At 45.2% G+C, this 22123-nt stretch overlaps 1 protein-coding gene across 6 annotated transcripts in view; it reads left to right on the top strand.

Moving 5' to 3' along the window:
- The window catches only part of DNM1 (dynamin 1), a 714309-nt gene that overhangs the window by 429438 nt on the left and 262748 nt on the right, over window positions 1-22123 (top strand). The gene's annotated exons all lie outside the window — the stretch shown is intronic.

Raw genomic sequence — 22123 nt, 5'->3', positions numbered from 1 at the left:
TCTTGCCCTCAAGGCAGCAAAGCAGCTTCGTTAGCACCAATATTGCCTCTGAAGCCAGCTTTGACAGTGACATAAGTGTTGACACGGAGCGAACAGACACTCTTCCTAGAACTGCTAGAATAGCTTGATGTGAGCTAGAAAAAAATATACATTCAACCTCACACACTGCTAATATTTGCATGTCCCCATCAGCAGAGCCTGGTGCAGTGCAAGCTAAGAAGAGAAAACTCACTTTTGATGTAACCATATCAAGGGAAATTAAAATGTGCCCTATGTCTTAAAAAGACTGACCTGGAGACACCAGTCCTGCACCTCCGGCAGAGTCTCCAGTACGTTTCCCTTATCACTTTATGGAATTGCTCAACAGATGTACGAATGGGGATCAATCCCATAATACTTCAGTATATTTAGTGATGGTTGGGAACCTACAATCAACCTCTTAACCTCCACAAAACAACACAAAATACTTGTATTTCTTCTCTTAGTATCCACACCTAATTCATTGACAATGCTGTATGGATGGGCATCGAGTCCTTTGTTAAATTATTTTCTCTCTGCTGTCTGGTTTGGATGTGTATTTATTCGCTTAGTCTTCAACTTTCTCCGGTCTGAGACTTTCTTTCCGTTTCTCCGGTACTATTTCAATTGCGTTTTCCATCCTGCGATCGTACTTTGCAGCTCGTTGGGTCCAGTGCCGACTGCCGCCCTTTGGCCCTCTTCCGGCCTCGAGCCTACCTTCACGCAGCACTGAAGATAATGCTGAACTGATGGAATGGACACCGTTTCGTTTATGCCCTCTGTGCCACTCCAAGTTCCCCCACATCGACCATCACCAAGTGTATAACTCGTGCCTCTCACCAGATCACCAGGAGACTACCTGCGATGTGTGCCGATCATTCAGATCGAAGAAGACCCTTCAAGACCGAAGTGTGCGCAGGTTGGAGATAGCACATAAATCCCCAGAAGACACCCTGGACATCTTTGGGGAAGAACCCGTGCATGAGGAGCCCGAACAGGAGGAGGCAGCCTCCATTCAGGATTTGGACTCTGACGTTCAGTCCAACATGGAGAGCCATGAGGTAACGTTGGCGTAGCGAGTGAGTACTGTGGCCCATCTTGCTCCCACTAAGACTTATTAAAAGTCCCAACTGAGGTCACTGGACCACCACTGCCACCAGGCCATGGTCGATCTCTGAAGGACATTTCGGCTGCCCCGCCCATAGGCTCAGCACCGAAAAGAACAAAGGCTACTGCTGCGTCTTCAGTATCGACCTCTTCCATTTCGGTCCAAATGTTTAACACCAAACACTCTGCACCGACCGTATCGGCTCTGAGTCGCAGCCACCCGGAATTAGTTAAGGCATCGAAAAAGGTCCACCGACCAAAATCATTGGTATCAAAAACTCGAGACACTACTCCTTTGGAGCAGTTGGGTTCTAGTCAGTTGTCCTCTACACCGTCTCCTATTGAGCCGATACTAGAAACCATGAACGCTAAACAGCACAGGTTTTGTGTTCAAGAAGGGACAGAATGTATTGTTGCTTCTCCCTCTGTTGCTTTTTAATCGGAAGCTGACTTTTCAGGAGGCATTGGACACCTCACCACCTCTGAAAAAGAGTTTAAAGGATAAGGACACCACTTCTTCAACCAAGCCTTTACCTCGTCCTCTTCCTCCACCTGAATCAACATATTCACCACCCCCACTTTCCCTCCACCTCCTTCTCCTCATTCTCCTGCCTCTCCTACTGCAGGATATCTCACTCCCTCATGGTTCAGCTTTGTTTGTAGGGGAATACTTAGGGGACACACATTAAGACCCTGACCCTTGGGACTCTTATGATCCAAATCCTATTGTTAACACGGATCCAGATTTGTATCCTGAACGTCTCTCTCCTCCAGAGGATATTACTAGCTACCAACAGGTCATTGCTAGGGCAGCCACGTATCACATTGTGCAGCTCCATAAAGACCCAGTAAAGCAGAACCTTTTTGTTTGTTACCCTCTACACCACCCACAGAGCCATTCAGTGTCTCCCTACGCTCCCAGGGATACTTCGTTACAGAGATGATATCTTTAAAGAGCCTGTCTGCTCTAGAAGTATAACACCCAGGGTGGTCAAGAAATACAACCCTGCTCCTTCCGACCCACTATTCATCAGGTCTCAGGCCCTACCAAATTCAATAGTGGCTACCACCGCCAGAAAGAGGGCTAACAGCAAGGCTACTGGGGACTCTCCTCCACCAGAAAAAGAAAGCAAGAGGCTTGATGTGGCAGGCATGAGAGTGGCCGCACAAGCGACAAACCATTGGCGCATTGCCAGTTCTCAGGCCTTGCCCTCTAGGTACGACCGGGCTCACTGGAATGAGATGGAGTAGCTCCTCCAGTATCTCCCAGATGAGTACCGAAAGCGTGGCCAGCAGTTTGTTTCAGAGGGGCAAACAATTGAGAACAATACAATCCTGTGTGCATTAGATGCTTCCGATACAGCTGCACGTGGGATAAATACCAGCATCTTATTGAGGAGGCATGCATGGCTTAGATGCTCTGGCTTCAAGCAAGAAGTTCAACAAGCAGTGCTTAACAAGCCCTTTGACAAGGAGCTTCTCTTTGGCCCTCAAGTTGACTCCACACTTGAGAAATTAAAGAAAGATACAGACACCACAAAGGCCACGGGGGACTCTTCAGTCCCAAACACACAGGTTTTTTTTGTCGCCCAAGGTACAGAGGCGGTTAAAGAACATTAGCAACCTCTTACTCTTGAGGTTCTTTCAGAGGGACATATAGAGACTACAATTTCAGAGATAGGGGAAAGAGCAATTCCACCCTTGGCTCACCCTCATTAGGAAAACACTGACTATTTACCTCTCCCTAAACCCCACCCCACACCACACACATAGTGGGCTGCCTTCAGTATTATCACATGCAATGGACAGACATAACTTCGGACCTATGGGTCCTCTCCATTACCCAACATGGTTATTGTCTGGAGCTTACTTCCACAACCCAAACATTGCTCCTCGCACATGCATGTTATCGCACGTACATCTTGCCCCTGTAAAAGAAGTGCAGTCTCTACTCCTCAAAGGGGCCGTAGAGCCTGCCCCTTTACAGTATCAGGGAACAGGAGTATACTCCCTATATGTCCTCATCCCCGAAAACGGTGGGTCACTCAGACCGATACTGGATCTCAGACCCCTAAACCACTACATTCTCTCAGAACACTTTCACATGGTTACTCTTCAGGATGTTATTTCACTCCTTCAGCAAGGCGACCTCATGACAGCTCTAGATCTGAAAGACGCCTACTGCCACATCCCTATACACCCTGCACACCACAAATATCTAAGATTTGTTGTCGGTAGGAAAACATTATCAGTTCAAAGTTCTTTCTTTTGGAGTCACATCTGCTCCCAGGGTATTTTCTGAGTGCCAGCCGTTGTCGCAGCACATCTCAGAAGACAAAATACATGCATTACCTTACCTAGACAACTGGCTCATCAAAGCCAGCACACTACGTCAGTGTCAATGCCACACTCCAACCACAGTAAACCTTTTTCATAAATTGGGGTTCACAATCAACTTTCTCAAATCCCACCTACAACCTCTTCAAATCCAACCATATCTAGGAGACATTCTCAATGCGGAGCTGGGGATAGCATACCTCATTCCAGTCCTCATTCACATTTTCCAGCATCTTCTGCCTTAGTTTCAGGAGAATCACACTTACACAGTCAGGGTTGTCATGCGTCTCTTAGGGATGATGGCATCATGTATTGCCAGTCGCTCATGCCAGACTCCCCATGCGTCTACTACAGCAGTGTCTGTCTCGTCAGTGGTCTCAGTCGCAGGGTCACCTTCAGGATCTAGTGTTGTTGGAATGCCAAACTTACCATTCTCTGCAATGGTGGAACTCCACCAACCTGTTAAAAAGGCGGCCTTTTCGAGGCCCTGTGCCTATGCTCATTCTGACCACGGATGCATCCCTGCCAGTTTGGGGCGCACATCTTCAGGACTTCACAGTCCAAGGCATCTGGGATCTCAGTCACCAATCCATGCACATCAATTATCTGGAGCTTCAAGTGGTATTTCTAGCCCTCAGAGCTTTCCTTCCTCACCTGTCGCACAAAGTTGTCTTAGTCCGAACAGACAAAATGACAGCAGTGTATTATCTACACAAACGGGGACACACAGTCGTTCCAGTTCTCACAACTTGTCCATCCAGTATGGAGGTAGGCTCATCACCACCACATTCAACTACTGGCAGAGTATCTCCCAGGAATAAATAATAAGTTTGCGGACCTGCTCAGCAGGAGGCATCAACAAGTCCATGAATAGAAACTCCACCCCCAAGCCCTTCAAAAATACTTCCAAAAGTGGGGAACTCCTCAAATAGACCTTTTCACCACAGTAGACCATGCACAATGCCCAAGTTTCACATCCAGGTACCCTCACACTCTGTCCAAGGGCACGCTCTTTGGATGGACTGGTCATGGGCATTTGCTTACGCTTTTCCACCTCTCCCTCTCATTCCATTTCCGGTTCGGAAACTCAGGCAGGCATCTCTCACCATGATCTCCTGTTAGCTCCCACTTGGGTACGTCAGCCATGGTTCACAACAGGGCACGTCATCCTTGGCTCACAACACTTGTGGACCTCTTGCAGGTTCCCCACAAGAAGCTCCCCAACAGCCCAGACCTTCTTTCACAGTACCAAGGACAAATCAGGCATCGAGACCCCAAGTCACTCAACCTTGCGATATAGCTCCTGTAGTCAGAGTTTAGTTACTTCCAGATACCTTCTGAGTATATGGTGATTCTTAAGGAAGCTCATAGGCCAACAACTAGAGTATGTTACACAGTGAAATGGAAATGTTTTGTTTGCTACCGCCAATCCAAAAACACTGACCCCATTAAAGCATCTGTCCAAGATATTGTTTGCTATGTGCTTCACTTGCAAAAAGCAAACTTGGTTTACACTTCAATCTGATTACATCTTGCAGCCAGAACTACGTATTTACAAAACAGACAACACACTTCTTTGTTCAGAATCCCAGTTATTAAATCCTTCATGGAAGGATTTAAGAGTAATCCCACCTAGACTACCCCCGGTCCCTTCCTGGAATCTTAATATAGTACTCATTAGGCTCAGGGGCCCTCCATTTTGAGCCGCTTCATTCATGTCCTAATCAGTTCCTTTCTTGGAAAAAGGCTTTTTTAGTTGCTATTACATCACTTGGTGAGCTCCAGGCATTACATTTAGGAGAACCTTTCTTTCAAATTCACAAAGACACTGTGATCCATGGAGTTGTTGGTTTTCTTTCTACAGCCTCAGTCAGTGGCAGAAAGAGCGCTCCACACTTCAGATGTCGAAAGGGGACTCATATAACATTGACAGGACTCCAGAATTTACGAAAACGAAACTGCTTTTTGTAGCTTTTTCAGAACCACATAGGGGTAATTCAATCTAAAAAAATAGCATAGCTAGGTGGATAATTAAGTGAATATCAACTTGCTATGCTAAAGCAAAAAGACATTTGCCATTAACTCCTAGAGCACATTCCACTAGAAAAAAAGGTGCCACTATGGCGTTCTTGGGAAACGTTCTTTTAGTTGACATTTGTAAAGACACTTGGTCTACACCGCATACCTTCACAAAGCATTACTGTGTAGATATACTAGCACAACATCAAGCCTATGTAGGACAGGTTGTCCTAAGAACACCTTTCCAGAAAACTGCAACTCCCACAGGTTAGTCACTGCTTTATGAAGAGACTACTTTATAGTCTATGCAGAGCATGTGTACCTACAGCCACACATGCCATTGGACGGAAAATGTTACCTACCCAGTAGACATCGTCTCGTGGCATGTAGTGTTGTAGATTAACATGCACTCTCCCTCCTCCCCAGACACCTGTGGTCATTTCAGTTACCTTATAATTATATAATATATTTCTACAGTTGTACATATTCTTGCTTGGACATCTTTCTGTATACTTCTCCTATACTCTCAGCTACCTCCGGGAGAACAAACTAACCAAGGACTCAATGCCCAAATGCAGTATAACTGAGAAGGAGGAGCCACTCGAGCTCGTGACATCCATTCAACTACACATAGCTGCCGTAGCAGTCTATCTTTAGCATTTCCATTTCAGAATTCCTTTTATGGAGGGTCTCAAAAGAGTCATTCCTCTCTGGTCCCACCCGCCCCACATGGAACCACAACATTGTATTGGCAAGACTCACTTGCTGATGGGCCCTGCGTTTGGACCCCTCCGCTCCTGTCCCTTCAGTTTCTCTCTTGGAAGGTATCATTTCTGGTCGCCATTACTTCACTTAGGCATGTCAGTGAGCTTTGGGCGCTAACCTTGGAAGAGCCTTTCTTCCAGATACCCAGGGCTTGGGTTGTCCTCCGCACCAACTCCAGATTTCTCCCTAACATGGTCTCACAGTTCCAACTTAATAAATCTACTGAATTTCCAGTTTTTTCCCTCGACCTAACTCTGGGCCTGACTTTGGCGGATGGGGTTACTCCATCGCAAATGTGACGGATATCCCATCCGCCGTATTATAATCCCATTATATCCTATCGGAATCGTAATAACGTTGACAGGATATCTGTCACATTTGTGACAGAGTAACCCGCTCACCAAACTCTAAATCAGGCCCTCTGTTGAGGATCAGGCTCTCCATACTTTAGATGTTAATCAAGCTCTCAGGTACTATATTGACAGAACTAAAGCCTTTAGAAAGATGCAACAGCTCTTTGTTGCTTCCTCTGAGACCCACAAAGGAAAGGCCTTATCCTAGTCAGGCATTGCAAAATGGATTCTAAAATGCATCCAGACATTCTGTGTTAAAGCAAGAAAGACCTTGCCCATTCCTCCCAGAGCCCACTCCACTTGTGAAAAAGGAGCCTCATTGGTCTTTCTTGGGAACTTCCCTACAGCTGATATCTGTAAAGCAGCTACCTGGGCCAAACCACATACTTCTTCACAACATTGTGTGGATGTGCTGGTTTGCCAGAAAGCCAGTGTTGGCCCGGCAGTTCTCAGTACACTTTTTCAATCTACTGCAACTTCCCCAGACTAGCCACGGCTTTTCTGGGAGGACTGCTTTAGGGTCTGTGCACAGCATAGGTATCTACAGCCACACATGCCATGAATGGACAGTGTTAGTTATCAAGTAAGCTTTCTTTCGTAGCATGTAGCATTGTAGATTCACATGCACCCATCCACCTCCCTGGATGCCTGTAGCCGGTTCAGGCATCTTTCTATCTTTTTGTTCCTCTTTCTTTGCATGGTCATCTCTCTGTACATTGTTTTGCTTCACAGTCCATCTTCACCCATCCTTGTGCAGGAAAACAATCTAACAATGAATCAAAGGATTTGCACTTTACCAGCAAGCAGACTCATTCCACTACCTTGTGATTTGAAAGACTCTTCGAAGAAAAAAAACACTTGCACACATCCTGACCCAGCACTAGCTGGGAAGGGTGTGGACAACATGTGAGTCTGCAGCACAACAGATGCTTACTGAGTGACATTTTCATTTGGTTGCCTACCACTAATCACAGAGTCTTCACCTTAGAATATTCCCCAGGTGACAGTCTTCATCCAGAGATTTGTTGTAGTAGTGTTCCTACTTGCTGCTAGGTGGCATTGTGCATCTCTGCATTATGTCAGTATTGCCCTGGAAGTGACTGAGTGGAGCCAGATATAAGCATCAGTGCTGCTTGCTGATGTCACTTCCTTTCTTTGTGCTTTCTGACTCTGATCCCGAACTCCACTCCCAAATTTGTCTTTTTTCTGATGACTTCCAGACTTCTTCACAGTGTGCTAGGGAATGATGGCCCCACTGAAAATGACATGATTCAAGCCATACCATGATTTTGGGAAGCAGATGGAGGTCACAGGCCAGTATGAGGTGTGTCTGGGCTCAGGAAATGAATCACAAGTCATGTGATAAAAGCTATCAAAGGAGCTTTGAGACCTGAAAATAAAGCTGTATGTCACTGAATACAAGACGAAGCTGTGGCCTTTGTGTATACCTCTTTCCAAGTTACAGGGCCATTCTGCTTCCTTCTCAAGGTCCTTTGGTAAGTCAGAGTTCAAACGCAAGCATAAAGTGAAGCAGGACCCATCTCCATCCTGCCACTCCAACTCTAAGGAGAAGGCTCAAGGGCATCAAGATTTATGTCACACACATTCGGTTGCAGAGCCGATTCCTCTGCTGATTCTGATGCATGATGATTTCCCCATGCAGTTCTCTATCCCGCTGCAGGTCAAGGCCTTCAAAGAGGTTGCGTTAGAAATTCCTGTACACCTCCAGCTCCCTTCCTGCAGAAGGACAATTTTGGAATGCTCATATTGGGCCAGATCCTATTTGCTCTGGACCTGGGCAACTGGATATTGTCCTTGGACTTGCTATATGTGTTCATATTCCCATCCTGCAGTCCTATAGGAGATACCTGTGGTTCAAGGTGGGCCTCGAGCAATTTCAGTTAACTGTGCTTCTTTTTGAGCTTCCATCCAGTGCCCCTGTGGTGTTAACAAAAGTGATGGCAGTGGTCGTTGTCTATCTTCGGGGGTCAAGAGTTGCTATAGTGGCGAATATTGACAACTGGCTGCTTAAAGTGGGTACACCACAGTCAGATGCATACCACCTCTGGATGACAGCAGACTTCTGTACATCATTGGGTTTCACTGTAAACTAGCTGAAGACCCACCTGATTACCTTGAAGAGGCTTACCTTCCGTGGGGAAATTCTAGATATAGTGGAGTACTGGGTCTGGGAAATTTGGGCTATGATCCTAATGTTTCACACGTGCTCCTTGATCAAGGCCCCACTCATGAAATCCATTTGTGCTGGGACTAATATGTAACTTCATGGGGGTGTCTGAGTCACAGACCTCTTACAGACAAATGTGTTGAAGGTTTTTTGTTTATTTTGTCTTTAGCTCTGAAAAATGTAAGGCAATGTAAAAAAAATATTAGTCTGCCCTTTCTGACTTTTAGCCTTGCTGGATCTACAGTCTTTGTTCAAGTCCCCTGTTGTGATCAGATCTATAAAAGATTTTATAAACATGTTCCCTCTGAACCCAGTTAGTATGCCATAGTGGGACCTTAATGGGGTCTCCCAGCGACCCTCTTGAACGCAATAATCTCCTTATACTCCGACACATGGGTACGAATAGAAATCTGAGATGGCACGAGGCTCTCAAGGCAAATCTTCACAATCCTTGGTTTGAAACAAGGCTTTGTGCTTTCTCTGCACCTGTTTAACCTGTTCATGGCAGACCTCTCCCCAGCTTTGGATGCGGGAAATGTTCATCCTCCCTGGCTTGGAGGGATCTCGTTGATACATTTACTGTATGCGGATGATCTGGTACTGTTTAGCTGTACTAATGTCGGTCTACAAAGATCTTTAAATATTCTGGCCAACTACGTTCATTCCAATCAACAGGAAATTACTGTGTCAAATCCAAAATAATGCAGGTAGAATGTAGGCAGGTTTCCATTCCAAGGATGGCTTTAAACAACGTCTTGTTGGAAGTGGTGCCATACTACAAATAGTTAGAGTAGATCTAGACGCTCAGGGCACCCTTAGCCACCAGAGGAAATACATCGCACAAAGAGCTTCAGCATTCATTTATGATTTTTCTCTCCTGGCTAAACAGGTAGAGGGCCCTTCATTCCGTCCACTGCTAACTGTCATCTCCTCCAGACTGCTTCCTACACTAACCTATGCTAGAGTGGCTGTGCATGCTCTCCTTATAGACAAAATCCAGTACAAGGTATTCAGGCGAGTTTTCATATTTCCACAGTCATCCTTGCCTGGAATTCGGGCTAGTTCGGTAAGATCTGGCAGCAAAAGCAGGGGCTGTAAAAACTTAGTACAAAATTAGTCAAGCAGCCAAAAAAATGTAATCGCGCTCTTTGACGGGATCTAGAAAGTGACCAGCAGTCAGCTTATAATAAATATTTACGGTCATCTATTAGCCAACTACATCTGAAGACCTGCAGGAGGCAGCATCGGTAAGAGGTGTCAACAAGGCTGGTAAATTTAGTGCCCTCTTACACATGTGAATGATCATAAGGCACTGTTAAACTAGAGCCAGCTGCTTATCTTTTTACTCCTTACGCGCCACAAATGAAACACCAGTTAATGGCAATGCGACTAGGAAACCTGCCAACCTCCACCAATGCCCCATATGAAGGAGTGGAAGTCTGCAGCAGTGCAGGCACTGTACATGCCTCAAGGAAGATCTCGCTCATATAATTTGTATCTGTCCAGGTCTGCAAGACCTTCGAAGGAGGCTTCTCGAGAGAATGTTCAATGACAGAGGACTCTGGACCTGTGGAGGAGGTATAGTAGCCTGTTGTAGCCCGCTTGATTCTCAGGTAAATTGTAAGTTTGCAAAGTTTTTTACATTAACGTTGCGACAAAAGGGATGCCCAGGTTTGCAGACAGACTGTAAGGGATGATTAAAACAGCATAATTTTTAACCCCCTCAGTAGATGCTGAGATAATACCAACTACATTCTGGACAATTGGACTAAGACATCAGTCTAATTCACAGGGTATTATAGGCTTTTTTTAAGTTTTATGTTTTAAGATTTTTTAAGATGAGATGTGCAATTAGGCGTTGGGGGTTAAGTTATTCCAAACATATTAGTTGGTTTTTATATTTTAGAAGATTTAATAGTTTTTTTCGGTATGATCTCAATTCTGAGGGAAACAATGAATGATTTGTTATAGCTAAGCATCTTGTACTTTTTGGATGACTAAAGCAGTATAACTCTTAAACCCTTCAGTATATGCTGAGATAATACCAACTGCATTCGGGACAATTGGGCTAAGACATCAGTCTCACAAGATGCTAGAGGCTCTTTTAAGACTCATGTTTAAAGATTTTTTAAGATGAGAGGTGCAACTAGACGTTGGGGGTTAAGTTAATCCAAGCATATCAGTTTGTTTTATATTTTAGAAGATTTAATAGGTTCTTACAGTAAGGTCTAAATTCCCAGGTAACCAATTGAATGACTTGTTATAGCATCTTGTTTCCTTTGGATTCTCGAATTTAGGAGGTCTGGGGACAGCTAAAAATGTAAAACTACAGTGTATGCCTGGTTTAAAAAAAAAAAAAAAAAAATCTTGTAAAGGAATTTTAAATTATAGTGAAATGCCTTTTTATCATGTAAATTGTATAATTGTTATGGTTTTAATTAACCGAAACAATAAATTAAATCAATCTGATGCCGTAGTGGGACCTTAGGTTGGGCTTGGCCTTACCCTTCAAGCTTATGTATAGCTTGTGGCTGCATCTCCTGACTTTCGCAGATTCTTCCTCATTGTGATTATACCGTCTGCTTCTTGGTTCTGCAAGAGGTTTCAGTCTGAGTCTGCCCCACAGACCCTCCACCTAGGGGTGGTTCTTCTTTGGCATCTAGTCTAAGGTGAGGAAGCTGCACGTAGAAGTATCCTTACTCCAGTATTGGAACTTTCATAGATTCACATGCTTGAATTATTCCCCGTCGTAGAGATGGGAGTCCCCGGTACAAATTACACAAGTAGTGTTGAAATATATTAACAAAAGGGCCCTAGGCCTCTTCAATTTAACAGTCTATCAGAGTCATTTTTAGGAAAAGGACCAAACTTGAGCATCCACCAATCAGACGACACCACCCTCTAGAATCCTCCTGAGAGAAGCTTCAGCACCTCAGATTTTCTACTGCATGTCGTGCTAGGGAGTCTCCTCAGAGCTCTGCTATTTATTCACACCTTTTGGATCAGCTTCAACATATTTTTCTCTGTGAAACATTTTTTTGAACTGATTAGAATAACACCTTCAACATGTCTGACAAAGAGAAGAAGGGTTTATTCAGAAATTGCAAAACTTGTGGTAGGAAGAGACTACATTCTGAAGACCCTCATCAGGATTGTATATACTGCCTCTATCCAGACCACTCAGCCAAGGACTATAAGGTTTGTCGTAACTTTTCCTCTCAGACTGTTAAGGACAGAGAAAGCAGATTATTGATTTGGCTGCAAAAATTTAAATACAGAGAATCCAGTCTCTGACTCTGAGAGTGATGGCTCTTCAATATCTAAAAAGTCATCAAAAAGGGCGAGATCAGACACAAGATCTCCCTCCCAACAATCGAGAAAATCCCACAAAAAGACTGCCTCTGGTTCTTACAAGGGCCGCAGCCCATCTACTTCACCTCAAAAATCTTCCAGGAAAGGGGAGAGAGTTCATGCCAGCAGTTCTGAGAGGCATAAAGTCATCCTCTGTACCTTCCTCTGTGCCTTTCAAAAGGCCTTCATCTACTTCTACAAAAAAAGTACCGTCAACGACGGACTCATAGTCGACAAGACCGTCGGTGAGTGCCTTCTCACCGCCAACGACGACCTACACCCTTCCACCGTCGACGACCGTTCTGACGACAACATCGTCGACGACGAGTGCCCAACCGTCGACGGGAGCGGCATGGATGACCTCTTCGTCGACGAACGTCTACACCTCATCATCGTCGACGGCGGTTATGACGGTATCTGCTTTACCATTGTCGTCGGTAGACTCTTTGGTACGGCTGTCGTCAATCAAAATCTCCATGCGTCGGTCATCGACGACTCCACCGTCAACGAAGACTATGTCTGCGCCGTTGACGACGTCGTCGACGAGGGAAAAACATCAGAAAACATGTGAAAGACTTACCCCAAAGCACACCTCACCTAGTAAGGTGACCTCTCTCATACCAGTGCACTTGTTAGAGGGAGATGAAGACTCGGATGACGAGGGACCATTTGGGGCAGCCCATATCCCATCTCCATTAAACGTCAAATATCAGGAATTTGATGAAACCTATGACTCTCAATTCTATGGAGGAGACCAACAATATCAAGAAGAGGCGTATATTCCAACCTCTTTACTACTTTTCCTCCTCAAGGGGAGCTACCCCCTCCATTGCCCGTCTCTGGGGTTACCACTCCACATCAGAGACCGGCTTCTTTACCTCTAACAAATGTGGCTACGCCGGATATGACCTTACCTCAGGACACTGACATGTCCGAAGGTGATCACGAAGAAGGGGAGCTCCTTGACACTCATTCCGAATGGGATGAATACATTATTCCTGCTTCTCCTTCTCCTTCACAATCAAAGGTGGAGTCCCCTCAAGACGACATCGGAGGATTTCATAATCTCTTGGAAAGAGCAGGTAAGCGTTTCGCTTTGCCAATGCCATCAAAACAGACAGATTGTTTTCTTTATGATTTTAAAGAGCCGTTTCAAAAATCTTTGCACTCTATTCCGCTGGTCAGCTACTTGTGGGAAGAAGGCCTAAAAGTGATGCACAATCCTGTTACTGTCACAGCAGTGCTGCCTCGTGTGGACAAAAAATACAAGGCACCCAGACAATGCCCCAGCATGTCTAACTGGTCTTCCCCATCCGGACTCAGTGGTGGCTTAGGCGGCACAGAGTAAGTCCAAGAATCAGTCTGCTCTGATTTCGGCACCTCCAGACAAAGAAGGTAGACAGCTAGACAACATTGGGAAGAGGTTCTCCTCGATGGCTAGCCTAGTGGTAAGAGCTGCTAACTCACTGGCAGTGTTAGCCGGGTTCGACAGACAGCTATGGGCAGACATCGCTCCACATATTGACCAGTTGCCGGAGGACAGAAGATCAGAGGCAAAGAAGACGTTGCAAGAAGGTCAGCGCAGGTCAGCGGAGCTCATAGACTGTGCAATGGACATAGCCACAACTGCATTTCGACAGCTCGCAGGTGCGGCTGTACTTAGGAGACAAGGTTGGCTAAAGGCTACATCATTCCGGCCTGAGGTATGGAATAAGATTTTAGACCTACCTTTCGATGGCCAGGCATTATTTGGTAAACATATTGATGAGGCTTTACAATCTATCAAATCCGACATTGATACGGCAAGATCATTAGGGACTCTCCAGTTTCGTAAACCTTCCTTTTGAGCTAGAGGACGTGGACAACCTTCATATAGAGGAGGATATCAGCAGTATAGATATTCAGCCTATTCTTCCTCATCTCACCAGTTCCGTCAATATAACCCACAAAGGCAGCCACCGCAAGCAGCTTATGGTAGGTCTGGCAATAGGGGACGCTCAACTCGCCCTGCTAAATACTCGACTCGTAGAGCCTGATACATCCGAGACACCGGCTACACCCAACTCTCCTCCTCTGGTTCTAGGCGGAAGGATATCCCTGTTCCTCAAGCAATGGCAAGTCATCGCATCAGACAAGTGGGTACTCCAATTAGTAAGACAGGGCCACACTCTGGAGTTAATGCAACTGCCTCCCTCAAATTCTCCTTGCAGGACTCCTTCAGTGTACCCAGAACAACTCAAGAGGGAGATCAACAAGATGCTCCTCAAAGGAGCAATAGAGAAGGTACCTCGGTCTCAGCGAGGAAGAGGGTTTTGTTCCAGGTTCTTTCTCATTCTCAAGAAGTGGAAAAATTGGAGGCCGATCCTTGACCTACGGGAACTAAACATCTACTTAAAAAAGCAGTTGTTCCGCATGATAAGCCTGCAGGATGTCCTCCTGCGTCTGAACCAGGGAGATTTCATGTCTACACTAGACCTAAAAGACGCATATTTCCACATTCCCATCCACCCTACCCACAGACAATACCTGAGATTCATGGTAGCCGGAAGCCAATTTGTGTCCTCCCTTTTGGCCTAAAATCAGCTCCCAGGATATTCACCAAATGCCTAGCGCCAGTCGCAGCCTTCCTCAGGAGAAGGAAACACCAAATATTTCTATATCTCGACGATTGGCTGATAAAAGCAAGCACCTACGCAGGAGCGCGCAGATCAACAAGAAGATGCGTTTCCTTGCTAAGCAGTTTAGACCTCACCATCAACTGGGAGAAGTCCAAACCTCTGCCAGCACTTAGTATCACCTTTTTAGGGGCAAACCTGGACGCGCAATCCACCATGGTGTGTCCCACAGTAGAGAAGCAACAAAAGTTACTGATACTAGCAAAGTCAATACAGGGAAGAAGCTACGTTTCTGTTTGCCTGTTAAAATCCCTGTTGAGAATGATGTCATCATGCATACCTCTGGTTCCTCTCTGCAGACTAAAAATGCGACCACTACAGGAACAACTCAACCGTCAATGGCTCCAGGTTTCGGGGCACTTCGAAGATCGAATAAACATAACCCCAGCAATAGCCAAAGCCCTGACATGGTGGTCTCAAAAGCATCATCTGTCCTGCGGCCTTTCCTTTTTACATCGTCCAGCTCCGTGGACCATCACGACGGACGCATCTCTGGAGGGCTGGGGAGCCGTGTTGCAAGATCTTCAAGTAAGTGGCCACAAGAGTTGAGAAAGATGCACATCAGTCTGCTAGAGCTCCGAGCAGTTTATCTGTCTTTGGAGGCTTTTCTCCCGAAAATAGCAGGACCAGACGTAGTAATAAGAACAGACAACACCACTACGATGCATTACCTCAACAAACAAGGAGGCACGAGATCTCTCACCCTCTCCAAGGAAGCCCAAAGAATTTGGAATTGGGCCTCGCAGCAAGGCATCACACTCCCAGCTGTCCATTTGCCGGGGATAGAGAACAAGATAGCGGACTCACTCAGCAGGCAAAGATCGAGCTGCCACGAGTGGGAGGTGGACCAGTCCACAGTGGACTATATCTTTTCCCAGTGGGGAACTCCAACAATAGACCTGTTTGCCAACAAGTGGAACGCCAAATGCCAGTACTTCGCAAGCTGGCATCACCAAAAGGAATCTTGGGGGAATGCGTTTTCCATAGTTTGGTCAGACATCTTTGCTTACGCCTTTCCTCCAATTCCATTAATCCCAAGAGCCCTCACGAAGATGAAGGCAGAGCCATGCATTCTGATATTGATAGCTCCATACTGGCCTCGCCAACACTGGTTTGCGGAGCTTCTTCTTTCATCAATGAAGCCTCACATTCCACTGAAACCGTCTCCGCAATTACTAACAATGAACAAAGGACAAATATCGCACCCGGATCCTCAGTCAATGCGATTGTCAGCATGGCTCTTGAGTACAGGGAGTTTGCACACCTGAATATCCCACAGGAATGTAGGGACATTTTTGCCAGAGCTAGAGCGGATAGCACTAATAAGGCTTACTCTTACGATTTTGTTTCTGGTGTCATCAGCGGCAAATTGATCCACTATCCTCACCGCCTGAACAAATATTGCCGTATTTATTGCACTTAGCGCAAGCAGGCCTGGCACATTCCTCCATAGAGGTACATCTGGCGGCAATAGCATCATACAGGCGCTCAATCTTCACCCTCGCTGTACTCTTCTCGTTTAATCAAACGATTTTTGAAATTACTTTTCAGGGTCTTTCCCCCATTCAGACCTTCTCCTCCTTCGTGGAACCTGAATATTGTTTTAGCACAGTTGATGAAGCATCCATTTGAGGCGATTCATCGAGCCTCTCTGAAATTTCTGTCTTGGAAAGTTGCTTTACTGGTCGCTCTCAAATCAGCCAGACGTGTCAGTGAGGTACAGGCTTTCTCCATACAAGAGCCGTTCTTACAGATTAAACAAGACAGACTACTGTGCGCACAAACCCGTATTTCAACCTGAAGGTCCCTTCGGACTTCCACATCAACGAGCCCTTAGTTTACAAAACCTTTTTTTCCACATCCTTCTACTCCTGCGGAAAGAGCATTACACTCCTTAGATGTTAAGAGATGTGTTCAATTCTATTATTTTGTTTGAAGTATTCCTTTATATATATATGTTTTATATATTCAGGTGTTTTCTAGGATTGTATAGGGTGGTGTCGCCTGATTGGTGAATGCTCAAGTTTGGTCCTTTTCCTAAAAATGACTCTGATAGACTGTTAAATTGAAGAGGCCTAGGGCCCTTTTGTTAATATATTTCAACACTACTTGTGTAATTTGTACCGGGGACTCCCATCTCGACGACAGGGAATGATTCAAGCATGTGAATCTATGAACGATTCCAATACTGGAGAACTACAGTTACAGGTAAGTAACTAATTTTCATCAGAAGAACACACATATCCTCCTTAAAACTAATCATCGATTCTTATAGGAAACAAAAGGTGAAAACCTGCTCTTTTCGTCTTCGGCTGTTTTTCAGTCTCTTGATAATCTATCTTAGGTCACCCTTTTCTCGGTAAAAGTGCGCTCTACATATTTTCTGATATAACATAACTAAATAGAGAGAAATAGATTCACTCGTGGCAGAGTCTCCCCAATGAGAAGCTGCAGTGCGGAGATTCCACCACATGTGCAGGAACTCATGCAGGTGGAATTATAGGCTGCTTTTGTGCTATGCAAGAAGTACTCCAGTCACATCATCTTTTAGTTCTGGAAAACCAGGCATCTGTACAAAGAGGGTTTATACATTATTTGTTCAAGGATCACAGCAATGAGCAACCTGTACTCACTCTGTATTTTGTGAAAAGACCTGATCCTAGCACCAGCACCTAAAGACTTGTACAGCAGCACCCAGGGACCAGTACACAAAGACCCAAAGGCCTGAACACAAATATCCAGAAACATCTACACCAACAACCAGTGACTAGGGCATTAATGACAAGAGCATCTGCCAAAATCACTTAAAGAACCTGGCACTAGCAACCAGAGATATACCCAGAAATCCATACGTCAACACTCAGGGACTCTAACATAAGCATGAGCATAGAGACGGTGGCACCAGAATCAACGTCACTGCCACGAACACTTGAGAAGAATTCAAAGACACACCTGTCTTCCCACAGACCTTTCATGATAGTCTGGCTCTCTATAGGAATAGTCTGAAGCCATGCGGGGACTCCATTGAAATAACCTCTTTATTTACCCACATTGGACTTTGAGATTATGCTTGCCCTAGCTTAGGAGACCTTAGATTGAATACTAGATGCACCATAGCTCATAGACCTTGGCATCCACTTGTGCTCCCTGTGTTCTCCAACCTTTTATTTGGTAGATGTGCAGGCCCTGTTGCAGGACTATGGCACGTTGCCACTATCACACACTCCTGCTGTGATCTCTGTGTGCATTGATTGACTTCAAATGCTTCTCTGTTTTGTTCCCCCCCCCCCACCCTACCCCCACCACCGCCGTGATCACTGCAGCTTCCCAAACCACTTCCCTTGCTTACGGTCTGCTTTCTTCACTTGTTTGCACGTATTTGTGTGCAGAGTTGGGGTGGTTGTGTACAGAGCATCTGTAATTAGGATATTCCCCAAACTGACCAGCTTGGTGTCTAACATTCACATCCAGGTTACATGACCCAGTTCTGTGCCTTGAGATGTATCTGGTATAAACCACTCTTTATGCCTTTGTGTGTGCTGCTCTTTGTGTGCCCTGGGGCATGTCACAAACTTTATCTTACTCTGCAGTGCCATTGTGCTTGTAATGATGTGTGCCCTGCTGTCACTCTGTAGCTTTCTGAATTGCTGCAAACTCCTTCATGTTTTAATCCTTGATGTGTTCTTTACTCTATACCTGGTGTTCAATCCAGCACTTTGGTGCGACTCATGCTCTGTGCTCTGGGTGTGTTCTTTGTCCCATATACTGGCAAGTGGCTTAGTGTTTCCCATGATCTGTGCCCTGCTAAATTCCATGATGTCTACCCTTGTATGTCCTTCTCTGTGTCATAATGTTCCCTGGCTCTGTGCTGAGTCATCTCTGTGTTCTGAGTCCTAGAGTCTTCTGTGCTTTTTTTTTTTATTATGGTGCCTACCATGCTTTGTACCCTGGAGGTTTCATTTGTATCGCTCTCTGATGTCTTTGGTGTTCTTGTCCAGGAGATTCTTCCTTTACAGCCATATGAACTGTATTATGCGGACCACATGTGCTATTCTGGAGCACTTTTTATAAAATATATATTGTACTTTTCGATTGCCACCATCCTATTTCAAAATAGAAAAGGCAAAGCTGTTTTCCAGCCTAGCGCAGACTGTATTGGCAAATGGCAAACTATTTGCTATAAAAAAAAGAAACTTATTTAAAAAATGTAGTTACTTTTTAAATAAAAGTGCCAAATAAACTCTTTCACAAACCCATTCTAAAGGAAAGATGTGTGAAAAGTAAGGCAAAATAGACCACAGCCTAGAGAGCTGGAAACTGGTGCTGTTCCTTTGAGAGAGCGCTGTGCCAGGATCCTGGCATGCTCTGCCAGTGAAGAGCAGAGTCGACATTGCAGTATCCAAAAACATCCCTCTCCACCCTTCAATGGAGAGGGAGCATAAAGAGGAGAAGAGTCCCAGAAACCTTGGACTCTGATTACTAATGAATATTTTCCATCAAGCCTTAGTTCATCTGTGGTGAGTTAGTTGTTGGACACTGGACTGCCACAGCGTGTTTCACTGGCACCTCACGTTCCTGTCCTCTCATCCTTCCTGCTGTAGAATGACTAGCTCCTGCAGCTCCTCAGCCATTTTCTTCTCCGCTGGCCTTTCAGACAGTAGGTTCTCATCTGACACCTTTACCAAATCTCTGCTCTTTAGATGGCCCTCTGGAACACCAGGTAGGCTTCCCCCACTCACGATGCAGATGGCGCTTGCAGTCATACCTTTCACACTCAGGATCTCACACATGCTTATCTTGGTCTTCATCAGCGACTACTCCCCTGCCCTGTCTGAGTCTCCTACTTTAAAGATATCACAGATAGATGATTTGAGGTCCTGTTGATCAATGTGAACACGCTAAACAGTTCTATCCCAGCTCTTCAAATGACTACAGTTTTGAGGCTGTCCTTCAGGACACCGCACAGGACCACTGCTTCCCTAGATTACAAGCTTGTTGGAGCTTGCACTTGAATTATTCGTAGCCCTGTCTTCAGTAAGCGCTGTACCAGCCAGACTGCATGAAGTTTAAATCCCCAGAGTAGGCAAGTTAGACTTTAGAAAAGGCCTTCAGGCACAGTAGTCTCAAACCAAGTCATCAGTGCTGCTTCGGACTCATCAGATCTGGCAGCACACGTTTTTAGCCACAGCCTGGCTTTGGGGCATTAGTCATGGCTCCAGCTTTCAGGATTAAAGCCAGGAGCCCAAGAGAGGATGCCATATCTACCTTTCTCAGAGTCTTCCAAATGTAGCTTTCATGTAGCTAAAGAAATGGAAATTCATAAAGTCTTTGAATTGGGAGACCTTAAAGTTGTTGGCTTGGAGGAAAGTAAAGAATATCATAAGCATCAGTAAAAGCTCAATTACTGCCATTATTCACAACAGAGGGTTCAAAGCCTTCCGTAGCCCACCAGTAGCATCAACCACAACCAAAGTAGGCGTATCAACAAACAAAAGCAGCTAAAGGCAGAGGTGGATATCATGCTTCTGTGGCACCAAGAAGCCATCTACCAAATGATGACTTCTCTCTTCCCCCTCTTCTGTTCACACTCTAGTGGAGGGGAAACCTCGGTGATCACCTGAAAGAGTGGGAAAATATCACAGGAGGCAGATGTGTTCTGAATAGGATGCAAAATGGCTTTTCTAAAAGGTTCATACCATCATTTCCAGCCACTCCTCCAAACAAAAGTCTTCTTGTAAGATTCACTTCAGCAGAGGTCAACACCCTTCCAGAGAAGGACGTTGTATAGAAGGATCCTCCTTCCCAAAAAAGAAACGTCTGGCCATAATTCAGGCAAGTTCTCTATCTCATCTCAGGTTAGCAAGAAAGGAAAATAATATAATGTCTGCTTTCAATCCGATCTACCCTTAACGTGGAGGGGACATCTTCTGCACAATACGTCTGCATAATGCATACTTCCACATTCGGGCTGCAAAAAATGTCAATTCCTAAGGTTTACAGTGGGAAACAATCATTACCAACACGGAGTCCTTCGCTTTGGAACCAAGACTGTACCATGCACTTTTTTTGAAACGCAAGGCACTGCTGGCGGGGCTGCACACATCCGAAAGAAAAGGATCTTCATTTAACCTTACCTGGACGACTGCCTTCTAATAGCCTCTACGTCACGAAAGTCAGTAGCACTTCTGGGTGATGACCCATTTTAAAGTGTTTGGGTCTATGAATACATCACACAACATTGAGGTTGGGCCTAGTTCAGTCAGCTATTGTGTGGGGGTGCAGCAAAAGTGTATTATTCAGAAGAGGGACTATCTGAAGTGTCACAGTGTTCTAAAGGCAGTGCATCCGACTGCCCCTCTTATCTGTCCTCTGCTGGAATCCACTGCATTGTGTGTCTTGCTAGTACCACATGAATGCTAGGCATTAGACTGTGGCAACAGTATCTGGAGCATCAGTGATGCCGATTTTCAGGCAGTTGTGGGGACAAATGAATTCTCACAAACGCTGTGATTCGATCTCTCTTTGGCCTGCCTATCGGAGAACCTTCATAAAGACCTCATTTCATCAGGACATGCTTTCACATACTGCTGTCACAGATGTCTCACTTCTGGGATGGCTAACATATTGGTGCCCTGCAGACTCAAGGCGCCTGGTCAAAGGAGAAGTCTTTCCATATTAATCTACCAGAGTTGAGATTAGTTTACCTGGCTGTCAAATCTTCCTTCGAGCTGTAATCTATTCATTCAGACAGTTTGACAGTGAATTATCTGAACAAGCAGCGAGAAACCTGAGCCAGAATTCTATTACTCGAACCTCAAACTATCTGGAACAGGCTGATTCCCAGTGTACATCTCCGGTGTGCTCAAAACCTTGGGCATACTCTCTAAAGCTTTTCAAGAAAGTCATGAGTGGGTGCGAGTACGGATTTCCTCAGATTAGTCAGAATAAGAAAAAATGCCCCAAAGACGCCTCCAGGATTTACCAACTGGCCTTATTTGGGGAAGACCTTGCGATAAGCTGGTCACTGAAGTTTGCGTAAACTTTTCCTCTGATACCCATGAATCCACCAGCTATTATAACACAAGGGTTGGATAATTTTAATAGCCCCAGAGTGGCCACGTAAATGGTGGTTCATAGACCTTTTGCACCTCTCGAAGTGTCCACACAAGATGTAGCTATGCAAAGTGGATTTCCTATTATAGTTTGGGTGTTAGATCCTGCACCACAATTTTCCAGCTTTGAACTTGCCGGCGAACCTCATGAATTCTTGCACTGCGAACGCCTAACTTTTCCACAAGAATGTATGAACG

Source organism: Pleurodeles waltl, chromosome 6, assembly GCF_031143425.1.
Source record: "Pleurodeles waltl isolate 20211129_DDA chromosome 6, aPleWal1.hap1.20221129, whole genome shotgun sequence".
Classification (NCBI taxonomy): domain Eukaryota; kingdom Metazoa; phylum Chordata; class Amphibia; order Caudata; family Salamandridae; genus Pleurodeles; species Pleurodeles waltl.
Note: the sequence above shows the minus strand (reverse complement) of the source record. Positions and strands in the feature narration are given on the sequence as shown.